Consider the following 14,222-nt stretch of genomic DNA (forward strand, 5'->3'; position numbering starts at 1 on the left):
CCGGGCAGTGGTGGCGCACGCCTTTAATCCCAGCACTTGGGAGGCAGAGGCAGGCGGACTTCTGAGTTCGAGGCCAGCCTGGTCTACAGAGTGAGTTTCAGGACAGCCAGGGCTATACAGAGAAACCCTGTCTCAAAAAACCAAAAAATGGAAAAAAAAAAAAAAAGGTGTTACAATGCCTGATGATATCCCAAGCTCAGTTCCTAGAACTTACATGGTGAAGAGAACTTCTATAGAACTGGCTGATCCCACACACACAATGGCACATATGACACACTGGCAAACACACACACACAAATTTTTTTTTTTTTTTGTTTTTTGTTTTTTGTTTTTTTTTTGGTTTTTCGAGACAGGGTTTCTCTGTGTAGCCCGGGCTGTCCTGGAACTCACTCTGTAGACCAGGCTGGCCTCGAACTCAGAAATCCTCCTGCCTCTGCCTCCCAAGTGCTGGGATTAAAGGCGTGCGCCACCACCGCCCGGCCACAAATTTTTTTAAAAAGCTTTTTGGTGGGCTGGAGAAATGGCTCAGCAGTTAAGAGCACTAGTTCCTCTTCCAGAGGACCTGCATTTGATATCTAACACTCATATGGCAGTATATGATCATCTGTAATTCCAGTTACATGAGATCTGGCTCCCTCTTCTGGCCTCCAAGGACACCAGCCATGCAAGTGGTACAAAGACATATTCAAAGCAAAATACTCACATACATAAAATCAAATATAATGTATTTTATAGATTTGCTTTTTATAGCCATGTCTGTTGATGTACCAGGTCAGCTAAGGCTGCATAGTGAGACTGTTTCAAAAACAAATCAAAACAACAAATAACCAAAAATATGAAAGAAAAATTTTTTAAAATTAATTTTATATTATATAATGGGCCAACCAAACAAGTAGTGCTAAATAAAGACTTCAATGTAGGGACATCCCCAATTGCAATAGGAAGAGTATACCTGCTTCCTTTTACTTTAAAACAAAGGTGGTTTCTTTTTAATTTACTCATTTGTGGGATGCTGGGCATACACCTTGGTGCATGTGTGGAGATCAGAGGGCAGTTTATGGGATTTGATTCTCTCCTTCCACCATTTGTGTTCCACAGATCAAACTCAGGTTGTCAGGCTTAGAATTTAGCCCTTACCTTCTGAGCCATCTCACCAGTGCTTGATTCCCAGCTTTTCTTTTTTTTCTTTTTTCTTTTTTTTTTTTTTTGTTTGTTTTTTTGAGACAGGGTTTCTCTGTGTAGCCCTGGCTGTCCTGGAACTCACTCTGTAGACCAGGCTGGCCTCGAACTCAGAAATCCTCCTGCCTCTGCCTCCCAAGTGCTGGGATTAAAGGTGTGCGCCACCACCGCCCGGCAATTCTCAGCTTTTCAATTCCCAAGTGTATATTCAGCTTTGAAATATCGTAAACTGATTCATGTACTCTCATTTATCTAGTATCCCAAAACAATAGTATATTCTGGTTCACTTGTGGGGTTTTTTTTTTTTGTTTTTGTTTTTGTTTTTTTGTTTTTTTTTTTTAAAGATTTACTTATTTATTTCATGTATGTGGGTACACTGTCATTGTCTTCAGACACACCAGAAGAGGGCATCAGATCTCATTACAGATGGTTGTGAGCCACCATGTAGTTGCTGGGAATTGAACTCAGGACCTCTGGAAGAACAGTCAGTGCTCTTAACCACTAAGCCATCTCTCCAGCTAGTGTGTGTGTTATGTGTATGTGTGAATGTCTATGTATATGATTGTGTACCACGTGTATGCCTGGTGGCCAGAAGAGGGCACTGGATCTCTTGGAACTGGGGTTAATGACAGCCACCAGACAAATGCTGGGAACCTCAAACCCAGGTTTGCAAGAGCTTTTAACCTCTGAACCTTCATTCCAGCTCCTTCAAGTGGTTGTTAAGTGAGCCATCTCCCTGGTCCCTCGACAGAATTCTTTATTACTTGGACCTTACCTTACAGAGGGATGACTGCCCATGCCACAACAATTGCATGATTATTCTCTATTATATCTCTGAGACTTAAGGCAGGCTATGTGTGTCAGTGATGCTACAGTAAGAATACCACACCAAAGCTAATAACTCGTTCTGCTTCACACAGACACTGCTGCTGTATAGAGAGAAGTGATCTTGGTCTGAGGAATGTGATACAGTTGGTAGAACGTTTGCCTAGCATGCGCACAAGCCCTGGGTTCCATCCTCAGCATTGAAAAGACTGGGAGTGGCAATGGGTCGTAGATGCAGAAGGATCAAAACTTCAGTGTTATTCTTGGCTACACAGCAAGTTGGAGGCCAGCATGAGCCATACGAGACCATGTCTTGAAGAAAAGACAGAAAGAAAGTGAAGGAAGGAAGAAGAAGGACAGGGATGGGTGTGGGGGAAGAAATTCCAATAGTTTTAGAGAAAAAAAAGTATAAGTTCTAAAAATCAATTAAGAGACCTAAATATTGGTGTACACACCTGTAATCCCAGCATAAGGAGTGAGGGGTGCCAGGTGAGGCCAAAACTCTACATCGTGAGTTCCAGGGCTATATCGAGACCCTGCCTCAGAAAAATCCAAAAACCAACTGAACAACCAAACAAAAAAGAAACCTAGAGTAATGCCTGGAAGATTTTCTGTTTTTAAATTTTGACAGTGTTGCATGCAGTATAGGCATGACCTTGAACTTCTTACAGATTTTTAGTTTCTACCTTTTGTTTATTGTATGCATGTGTGTGTGCTCGAATGCATATACACACATGCCACAGCCACCTGAGTGGAGTTGGAAGGACAACCTGTGGCCCGTAGGAGCTGATTCACTCCTTCCACCCCGTGGCTACTAAGAATCAAACCCGAGTCATTGGGCTCAGAGACCAGTGCCTTTATCTGTTGAACATCTCTCTGGCTCTTACTTCCTTTTTTAATGCCCAAAATTTATATTTAACTTTAAAATAAAATATACTTTGGTTAATGCATATAACTTCATTTGTATAGCTTCACTAAGGGGTTATATGTTTTTGCTGCATTATTTTTCTGTAGTTTCATAATGTTTTTAACATTTTTAAAGTCACACAGTGTGATGGTTTGCATATGCTTGGCCCAGAGAGTGGCACTATTAGAATGTGTGGCCCTGTTGGAGTAGGTGTGTCACTGTGGATTTAAGACCCTCATCCTAGCTGCCTGGAAGTGAGTCTTCTCTTAGAGGCCTGCAGAAGAAGATGTTGAACTTTCAGTTCCTCCTATACTACGCCTGCCTGGATGCTGCCATGTTCCTGCCTTGATGATAATGGACTGAACCGCTGAACCTGTAAGCCAGCCCCAATTAAATGTTGTCCTTATACGAATTGCCTTGGTCATGGTGTCTGCTCACAGCAGTAAAACCCTGACTAAGACACACAGTATGCTTCTAAATGACTTCTTTTGCTGATGAGGTCCTGATTTGCCTGAAGATGATCTGCGGGAAGAATGGCCCTGAAAACATCCATGCAGGAGCAGCTGCCAATCTGGCATGGTCATAAACACAACCTGCCAACACCAGCCACTGCCATGCCTACTTCATCCTCCCAAAGCAATCTTCTCACCAAGGGAAGAATGCTGTGGTACTGTGGCTGTGTGGAAAAAAAAGGTTTGGATAAAACATCTTGCAATCCCCCTGGGTGGAATGGATGGAAGAGAGCAAAGACAAAAACCATTCCTAGAACTCCAAGTACCAAGGTGAAGCCTAGAATCCTAAGTCCCCAAGTGATAAACCCTGCAAAGAAATAAATGATCTTACAATGTTCTGACTACAACAAGCCGAACTCACTCACTCATACACAGAGAATGAAAGGACCGGGTTGTTGGAGCCCAGACATTTCCTTTATAGGGTGCCCTGGCCACCACAGGCATGCGGTGTTATCTAAACACTGAGTTCAGAAACAATGAGAGGCTTTCAATCTACAGTCAGCATGGAGCTTGCAAAGAAGCCAGCATCTGTGGAACTGAGGGTGGGTGAGGGGTAGAACAAGACTCAACAGAAACAAACTTGGCCAGCACAGCCAGCACAGCAGCAGGGTTTACATCAGCTCAAGTCCCTGACAGGAAGCAGGGGTCTCTGCCAAATTCCCTTCTCACCAGTTAATAGCTATCCTCTTTGTCCATTCTAGTCAGGCCTGAAGAGGAGCCTGCCCAGCACTGGCCTGTGGGTCTATTCCATCCCCACCCAAGATCCTTGACCTGCCATTTGTAATTTGGTTAGAAAACAGAAGTGTGGCTCCAGTAACTTTTCTTCTTCCTGCATTTCTGGGTAGGAACATAAATCTCTCAACCAAGGAGAGTGCACAAGAACCTGCTGTGGTTAGGAGTACTTAACAGAGAACAAAATGTGATTCCTTCCAGAAGAATGGATGGATACCTTACATCTCAGCAGGAGTTTATGCAGTTCGCCACTCACAGTGAGAATAAAGAATGATCTATATTTTGCCAGGAGAAAAGGCTTAAAAAGTTTGTCTTCATAGCCAGGATACGGTAATGTTAAAGATTCTATATTTCAGGTCTAAAATGGCTCAGTGGTTAAGAGCATGCACTACTCTTCCAGAGGGCTTGAGTTTGCTTTGCACCACACAGATTGGATGGCTCACAACCACCTGCAACTTTTGCTCCAGGGGATCTAATATTCTCTTCTGGCCTCCAATGTACAAATCCACACACCCGCCCCCTCTTCTCACACATACAAAGTCATCCAGAGACCAAGCACAATGGCGTACACCTATAATTCCAAAACTCAAAGGATAATACTTGAAGGTTAGCATGGATTACATGTCAAGATCATGTTGAGAGCTAGAGGGAGGATTTTTTTTTATTGAAAATTTTTTGTTTGTTTTGAAACAGTCTCACTCTCTCTACATAGTCCTGATTGTCCTGCAATTTACACTGTAGACTAGGCTAGCCTCAAACTCACACAGATCCACAGAGATCCTCTGCCTCCACAGTGCTGGGATTAAGGTGATCTAGAACATTTTAAAATGCAGGTGTCCATATGACTCAGCTTTGCCACACTTGGCTACATATCCAAAGGACTCTACTACTGAAATATGTACATCCATGGTCATCGCTGTAACCGGGAAGGAACGGAGTCAGTCTAGATGTCTGTCAACTGATGGAAAATAAAAATGTGGTATCTACACACAATCAAATTTTATTCATTCATATCTCTAAAGACAACTGAAATTATGAAATTTGCAGGAAAATGTATGGAATTAGAAAATATTCTGAGTGTGCTAACCCAGGGCCCCCAAAATACCATATGTTCACCATAACATAATCCTAGCTTTGAATTTTTAGATTTGTGTGCTTAATTTGGAATTTCTATAGAGGCCAGGAAGCTAAAACCAGCTCCTGATGGGGTCGGTGGGGTGTGAGGCAGCAGCGTGCATGGGTGGCGGTGGTATCGGAGGGCACAGTGATGAGAGCGCAGGGGGGCAAAGGTTTCAGTGGGGATGAGGAGCAGAGGAGAGGAGATGGTAAGGGGAAAGTCACCTAAAACCACGACATTTAGAAAAGCTGCATAGAAACCTAGAGAGATTGTTCAGCAGGTAAGGCAACTGCCACCAAGACTGGCAACCCCAGATCCACGTAGTAGAGGGGGGAGAATCAACTCCCACAAGTTATCCTATGACATCACATTTGCACTGTGGCACGTATGCATTCATATATATATATAATATATAATATATATATATTATATATTATTATATTATATATACTATATATTATAATATATTATAATATATAATATTATATATAATTATACATTATAACATTATAATAAATATTATAAAATTATAATATATAATTATTATATATTATATATTGTAATATAATATTATCATAATATTATATTATCATATTCATATATATTATTATATATATAATTAGTTTACTTTGTAATTTATAATTAGCTTACTTTGTAATCTGTAAAAAAGGTTTGAACTCAGGTCCCCTACGTAACTGGATAGTGCTGCTTCTAGATTATTAAATGAAAATCCATTTCCAAGCATGTGATGCTTTCCTAGTTATTCATTGGGGAGACCCCAAAGGACCCCACCCCAAACAATATGTGCTGCCATCATTGCTCTTGCTCGCCTACCAGAGCTATAAGGTGAGGGCCTGTTGCTGAAGATACTGCAAAGCTTGGGTACAGGACAGAGAAGTCAAGCTTTGAACTGAAATGCTAGCTTTCATAGTGCTGAAAGATGCTATGAATGCTGCCAGCGGAGAAACACCATCAAAATATCTTACCAGCAGGGGACCCCACATGCTATACCAAAAATACCAGTCTCCCAGGCAAAACGTGCCTACTGGTGCAGCAGGGGCCTGTTATGGAGGTGACCGACCACACTCTCATTGAATCTGAGGCCACACTCACAGGAGACAATCTATTCCTCGTACTGTAAATTTGGTTAAAGGATCATGGCTGGGAAGATCGTAGACTCTAGGGAAGAACACATTACTGCTGTTTGCTTAATAGTTACGTTGTTAAATGCCCTTTCACACATTTATAAGCACTGATATTTCTCTCCTCTGTGGATGTGTGTGTGTGCATACGTACGGTGCTTAAATGTGGGAATCAGTTCTCCTCCCATCATCTGGGGTCCTGGAGACTGAACTCATTGAGATCATTAGGCTTTGTGGCAAGTGACTTGACCCTCTGAGCCATCTTGACAGCTCTAAATGTTTCTATTTATATCCACAGGTGAGCATTGCTCTCAGCCTTGGTCAGAGAATCATTTCACAGTGGGCAGCAGTTAATGCGAGACTCCTAACTGAATTAAAATGCTAAGACAAGTGACTGCGTGCTCAGCCTTCACAGGGCATGACTTCCACTCCTGCGAGGCTGGGGGACACTGCTGAAGGGGTGACGAGAACAATGTGGGAGCCAGAGGGTAGAAAACAGTGCTCTCAAGTGCTCTGAGGAGCGTGACACGGCCATGGTACCGACAGCAGCTGTGGTCACCTACACAAGACCGAGCCATCAACATTCCGTTATGAGCTTCACCCCTAGCTGAGGACCTGTGGCAGTTACTGGTTACTGAGGAGGAGTCATTTTCTTTAGTAGTATAGCAACTGGTGAGTTGCTCCCACACCCTCTTAAGCCTACACCCACGCTCATGCAAGCAACTTTAATTAAACGCATGACTTTCATCCCAGCACTTAGCAGAGACAGGCTCTCTGTGAGGCTAGCTATGGCGAGCTCTAGGACATCTAGGGTTCTACAGTGAGACCCTGTCCAAAAAATAAAATGAAAGAAGGAGGGGAGGGAGGGAAGGAGGGAGGGAGGAAGGGAGGGGACAGGAGGGGACTTGCCAGGGTGAAAGGCTGAGCGGCAGTGGAAGGGATAAGAGGACAATGGGGGCTGAACATTATCAGAATACATTATATACATGTATGAAGTTGTCAAAGAAAAATTTTTACTGGAGACTTCTCAGAAACACGATCCGTTTTGGAAAGGGGATGAGCTAGGTGAAGAGAGATTACAATCTCAATGAAATAAAAACCAAGCAGTGTGGGAAGTTCCCAGCCTCTTGTCTATTACTAGAAAACTGCGTCTGAGGTCAGAGTGCCACTGTTCCAACAAGATCTACAATGTCTGTGTCTACCCATCCTCCTTCCTCAACACATTCCCTGAAAAAACATTTCATTCCTCCATGAGAACTGGGTGATTTTATACAAGAATGTATCCTGACTTGCTCTCAGAAACCACCCCCTCACCTTTTAAAAAAATTTTTTTTTGAGACAGGGTCTTCTCTGAGTAGCCCTGGCTGTACTGGAATTTACTATGAAGACAAGTCTGGCCTTAAACTCACAGAAATGTGCCTTCCTCTGCCTTCTCTGCCCTGTCTCTGCCCTGCCTCTGCCCTGCCTCTGCCTCTGGAGTTCTGAGGGCTGAGATTAAAGGTGTTCGCCACCACTACCTGTCTCAGAACACGAAGACAAAGATGTCACTGTCTCTACTGTTCACAGAGATGTCAGCCACTGCACACCCAAATCTAAGTAGCACCTGAAGCTCTGCTCAGCACACTACAGTGAGTCAAGTAAAAACATCCCTAAAAGAAGAACGGAAGGTTATCTCCAAGCAGCTGGTTATCTTCAACCAGCGACTTGCTGTAAGATGCAACAAGAACACATAGGAGGTGATGTAAGATCAGCAGCAAAAGACCTTAGACTACAGGCAGGATGTGAGGTGGAGCAGCTCAAACCAGACAGCCTACACCTGTGGACTCCAGGACTTGTTCTGCTCCTTGTTATTGTTTAAGGTACAGGAAGAAAATACTCATATGGAGCTCTTTCTTGCTCTAGCAGGATAAAAACACTTGGCCAAAATCTAAGGCCTTGGAAGAGAAAAGAAACAGGCCAAGAAAGTGACTGGCAATGTCATGTCCAGTTCAATATGGGTGTCTTAGTATTCTATTGCTGTAAAGAGATACATGACCATGGCAACTCTTATAAAGGAACCCATTTAATTGGGAGCTAGCTTACAGTTTCAGAGGTTTAGTTCACTGCCATCATGGCAGGCAGCATGCCAGCAGACATGGTGCTGGAGAAGAAGCTGAGAGTTCTACATCCAGATCCACAGGCAGCAGGAAGGAAGATAGCCAGAGAGCCTGGCTTGAGCTTTTGGAAACCTAACAACCCACCTCCAGTGACATGCTTCCTCCAACAAAGCCACACCTCCTAATCCTTTCAAATAGTACCAGTCCCTGGTGGCACTGAAATCTGAGCCTATGGGGGAATTCTCGTTCAAACTACCACAATGGGAAACTGACAAAACTGCCAAGTGTAGACCCTAAGAAATACATTACCATAAATCCATGACTAAAGTAACTTATCTAATGCTGCCTGATGCTGCCAGCAATCACTGGCACCAATTTCTCCATTATATTAATGTCTGGGTCAAGGCATTGCTACTTCAACTCAGACATCAGAGCTGGTTCTTATTGCAAGCAGAGGCAAAAGTAAAGCCAGTCACAGGAAGAAAATCTCTCCACATCAGTTTCTGCTTTAGGATGACCTATGTGGAACCTGGGGCATTTTGTAATCTCTATAATTGAACATATACAACACTAAACGATACTAGAAATAGGTATAAATAACTCTTTTACTGCGTTTAGTAGTTCAATGAATGCCAAAATATTTCTTTTAAGTGAGCTGGAGGGAAAGAATCTCCCATCTCCCTTTCTTCCATTTGCCCCTATTTCCACAAAAGATGGCTCTTTCCCCTTGCCTCTCGTCTTTCTTCATTTCCAGACTGGGTCTCACTATGTTTCCCATAGTGACTTTATATCCCTAGTTCCTGACCACAAGATACTTTAGTTTTTCAAAATGGTCAGAGCCTTATTCCAAGAATGAAATCGCCCTGAGGGGAGTCAGACCTTCTGAACAACTAGCCTGAAAAAATTACACAATAGACTATGGTCTGTGGCTGAACAAATTTATTGTTCTCTGAAGATGATTCATTATGAGTTTGAGTTCAGATATAGAAATATCTAGAACTTTAATATCTAGAATACCTAAATATTTAGCATTTAATATCTAAGATATGAAGAAATTAAAATTTTTCTGAAGGAATTAAAGTTCTGGCAGGGATATCTTTGCATAATCAAAATGGAACACCTAGCCCGGCTATTGAGAAAACATGGATGGTGGGAATCCAAGTCATTTCTAACCTTTATCTTATAGAAAAGGAACTTCCCTGACTGGAAGACTTCTAGATCCCAGATTTTTCATTTTGGAGTCCAACGATCCTAAAACCCTTAAGGAATTAAAAGGTAGTGCCATAATAGATTTCTTCTAGAATTACTTATGACTTTCCCATAACATCAGGGACCCACTGAGATCTTCAGGTGTCTCGGTTTACTCAAAACCCCACTGAGTGTGGTGGCAAACACCAGTAATCCTATCACCAGGCAGGGTGTAGGGGAGTTATGGCAGAAGATCACAAGTTTGAGACCACACAGTCTCAAAAAAAAAAAAAAAAAAAAAAAAAAAAAAAAAAAAAAAACCCAAACAAACCAAAGGAGCACCTTTCCAAACCCCCACACAGGGCTGGCTGTGCCTGCCTCTAATCCCAGTCCTCAGGGCTGGCTGAAGCAGGAGGTTACTAAGAAGTTGAGGCCAGCTTGATGAACAAGGTGAGATTCTGTCTAAAACCATATCCTTATGCTGCTTGCTGTGTGGAACAGAGACCAGTGTGTACTCTGTTCCACGTAGCATCAGCCCTGACCTTAGGATAAAAGCTAGGAGAAGACTAGTCAGTGGATGATGGTATGCAGGGAAAGAGGGAGGGGAGGAAGGAGGTTGAGATGGAAGTTGCTACTAGCAACGGGGATGGTATTAGAGAGGGGAGGAAGGTCTGAAGGTGGAGAGTCAGGGGTGCACACACAGCACTGGGTGACCACAGAATGAAAGAAGAAAGAGAGGGAGGGGCTGGAGGATCCCAAGCAGGAAAGGATCAGAAAACAATATCCACAATTTGATAGCTTCTGAGAACTTTTAGGGGAAAACCCCTGAAAACAGAAGAAGGGGAGGTCACAGAGTATGGCCAATGAGACAGATGAGGCAGGAGGAGATGCATTTCATACAGAAGCCACTCACCAAGAATGATGTTGAAAAGCCAGTCAGTTGCTCTGGCTGACAGTGTGACTGCTGCCCCACGGATTCCAGATATTGTTCTATCTTTGTAATAAATGCACTCTACGCTGCTTCCCAGTACACCCACACTTATGTACCAGATCACCATTATACGCAATGCGCCAACTTTCTATTTTACTTATTTCTGTATTTAATACATCCTGTATGACCATCCCAATTGATTTCATGCTGTACTAGATTATCAAAAGAACTTGCAACTGAACTTCCTTGTTTCCATTCTTTTAATTTTTAAAATTTTATTATTTTTATGGTTATGATTGTTTTGTCTGCTTATATGTCTACGCATGTACGTGCAATGTCAGAGGTGTGAGAGGTGGAAGGCAGATCCTTGGGCCTGACTTACAAGCGGTTACTTTGTAAGTCAACATGTGTGTGCTGAGAATAGAACCCAGTAATATACAGCAGTTTGAATGTATTATCTAAAAGACTGAGGGCAGCAGTCTACAAAAATCTTGACTTAAGAGTATAAAAATACGAATTTTAAAAATCTAAACTAGGTGAGGTGCCACGCCTTTAATCCCAGTACTGGGAAGGCAGAGGCAGGTAGACGTCTAGTTTAAAGCCATCTGGGACTACATAGTGTGTTCCAGGGCAGTGAGCAGTGAGGGCTACAGAGTGAGACTTCATCTTTATTTATTTATTTTATTTATTTTATTTATTTATTTATATTCACATTACATCTTGCTCACTGCCTCCCTCCCCCGCCATATCCCCTCACCCTGGCACATCAAGGTGAGACCCTGTCTTAAAAGGCTCACCCAGCTCCTGACATTTACCTGCCCGGTAAGTTTAAAGTTATCTTTAAGGGAGGGGCTTCAGGGAAGCATTGTGGTAAAAGGCTTAAAATGCCACTCAGAAATTAAGCAGGAGAATCACAAGTTCAAGGCCAGTCTAAGCTACATAAAATTCAATTCCAGTGAATAAAAAATAAATTCTTGTCTCAAACAAAACAAAACAACCCCCCAAATACACAAAAAGTGGGGAGGGGACTGGAGAGACGCTCAGTGCTGGGCAGTGTGCGTAGCTCTTGCTGAGGGCCTGGGTTTAGTTTCCAATATCCACAAGGTGGCTCACAAACACCAAACAAGGACATAAAACTCTAGTTCCAAAGGATCTGATGTCCTCTTCTGGCCTCCACCAAAGCCAGCATCAGCCATGCAAGTGGTACTAGTAGGCAAAACACTCACACACATAAAGTAAGTCTTTAAAAAGGCAGACACTATAGAGATGGCTAGGGGAGCAAGTACAAGCCTGACTGTCTGAGCTGGATCCCTGGAGCCCATGGAGGTAAGGACGAGAAACCTACTTCACAGTGCTGTCCTCTGACCTAAAGCCCACAAACCTTAGGTCTGTGAACTTAGAAGCAAATCCAACCTCTCTAGATAACCACAGGCACCTTCTTCCACTGCTGGAGAAAAGCCAAGTTGCTAAAATTGCTTATATAGAATATTTACTTAAAATCAGCAGCTCATAGGTCTCGTTCTAGACCAGTGGTTCTTAACCTGTAGGTTGTAACCCCTCTGGTAAACTTCTATCTCAAAAAACATTTACATTACATATAATTCATAACAGTAGCAAAATTATAGTTGTGAAGTAGCAACGGAAATTATCTTATGGTTGGGGCACAGCATTAGGAAAGTTGAGAAGCACTACGCTAGACCAACAGTTCAATCTCAGGGCACAGATTTTATTAAAGAGCACCTAAACCAAGCAACCTGATGTTTGATAATCATGAAGTCTAGAAGACGCGTGAGCCTGGAGTCCACCAAAGAGCAAAACTGATTTCACAGTGCCACCTTGTGCCTTAAAGCTAGAAAGCAACTTTAGAAGAATACCTGGCCTTATCTCTTACACTCAAAGCCCAACAAGAATGAGTGTGCCTCCCACTAAGGTCACCGTTACTACACTTTGAAGGTATAGACTGCTAGGCTGGAGAGGCTGAGACAAGAAGATTAGATTACATAGTCTTAATCCCATCCAAGTCCTAAAAAGAACACTGAAAACAAACTATTTAGGTTTGAGTATAGTTCTATGCATTCATTCAACATTTACTAAGTTCCCATAATACCCCAAGTTCTATGCTATGCACTAGAGATTAAAGATGCATATAACATGGTTCCTGTCCTTTAAAATTCAGAAAAAAATCAAGAACTATAGAGCAGGTTAATATGCCTCTTTCTGGGTAGTAATCCTTGTACCTGGGAAAGGACAGCAGCTGGTTTCACTGAGGATAAAACAGAGTCACTTAGTAAAATCCCTTCAGAGTAAGAGGAAATTCGACTCACTAGATACATACTTTGTGTACACCATGGTAGGTGCTGAGAACACAAGGAGTAAGCTTTTAAGGATTTGACAGGGAGGGAGTTTTCCCTGAGGAGCTATGACTTGACCTTGGTAGCTAGGAATTAAATGGATGAAGAACAGGGAGAGCAGTGAGTGGCAGGACAATTGTAGTTCTAGAACTTGGGAGGCTGGAGCACGAGGACCATGAGTTCCAGGTCAGTCTGCGTTACAAAACAAGACCCTGTAACGAAAATCAGAAAAAAGAGGAGGGAGGGATGGGTCAGCACTTAAGAGCACTGGCTGCTTTTATGGAGGACCTGAATTTGATTTCCAGCATCCACAAGGTGGCTCATAGCCTCCAGTAAATCTAGTTCTAGGGGATCCAATGACCTCTTCTGACCTCTACAGGCACTAGGCACACACATGATGCATATGCAAACAAAATACCTATACCTATAAAACAAAATTTTGAATAAATCAAAAAAGAAAAAAAGGAAAAATTATTGTGTGTATTTAGGAGAAGAGTATCTAGGAAGAAGAAAGACTGTACAGAAGGACAAACTGCTTAAGCAGTTCTTTTCTTTTTTAATCTAGTGAAATAGGTTATTCATTCAAAAATATTTACATTTATAGCATACTACATATATATGTTCTGGGTATATGAATATGAACAAAGATAACCCAAGTGAGCTATAAGACAACAGTAAAAAATGTTTAAAGATCTGCTCTAAACACAAAATGCCAAGTGAAGAGCCAGTGTGGACAGCAACTACGAGAAGAAGGTAACGGTGAGAGATGGAGAGAGGCTGATGGAACTCGAGGTGCCGGGCATGATCAGAGCATGGAACCTTATGCAGGACTCCAGGATCTCACCCAGGAACATTAGTCACTTAGTAAAATCCCTTCAGAGTAAGAGGAAATTCGACTCACTAGATACATACTTTGTGGCAAAGGACAGCATGAATAATAAAAGCAACGAAGAATGGAACAGAGCACTGGGGAGAAAGTAGGCGTTTAAGTGTGCCAGTAGGTGGGACACGTATGTGATATCTGGTAAAGAGGAGGGGGAAGAGACGGACTAGCTAAGCCAGGTGTGGGGGCTCACGCTTGCAGTGAGCTAGTGGAAGGTGGCATATGAGGACTGCCAGCTATTAAGGCTATCTGGGCTCCACAGTGATACTTGTCTCAAAATACAAAGAAAAAAAAGAGAAGAAAGAAGGATAGGGAAGAGAGGGAAGGAAGGAAGAGGAGCTAACTAGCTAACGTCTGAC

The 14,222-nt window shown here is 42.5% G+C and overlaps 1 protein-coding gene across 2 annotated transcripts in view; it reads right to left on the minus strand.

Moving 5' to 3' along the window:
• The window catches only part of Dcaf5 (DDB1 and CUL4 associated factor 5), a 101,053-nt gene that overhangs the window by 42,977 nt on the left and 43,854 nt on the right, over positions 1–14,222 (minus strand). The gene's annotated exons all lie outside the window — the stretch shown is intronic.

The sequence above is a fragment of the Grammomys surdaster genome, unplaced genomic scaffold, assembly GCF_004785775.1.
Source record: "Grammomys surdaster isolate TR1022 unplaced genomic scaffold, NIH_TR_1.0 127, whole genome shotgun sequence".
Taxonomy (NCBI): domain Eukaryota; kingdom Metazoa; phylum Chordata; class Mammalia; order Rodentia; family Muridae; genus Grammomys; species Grammomys surdaster.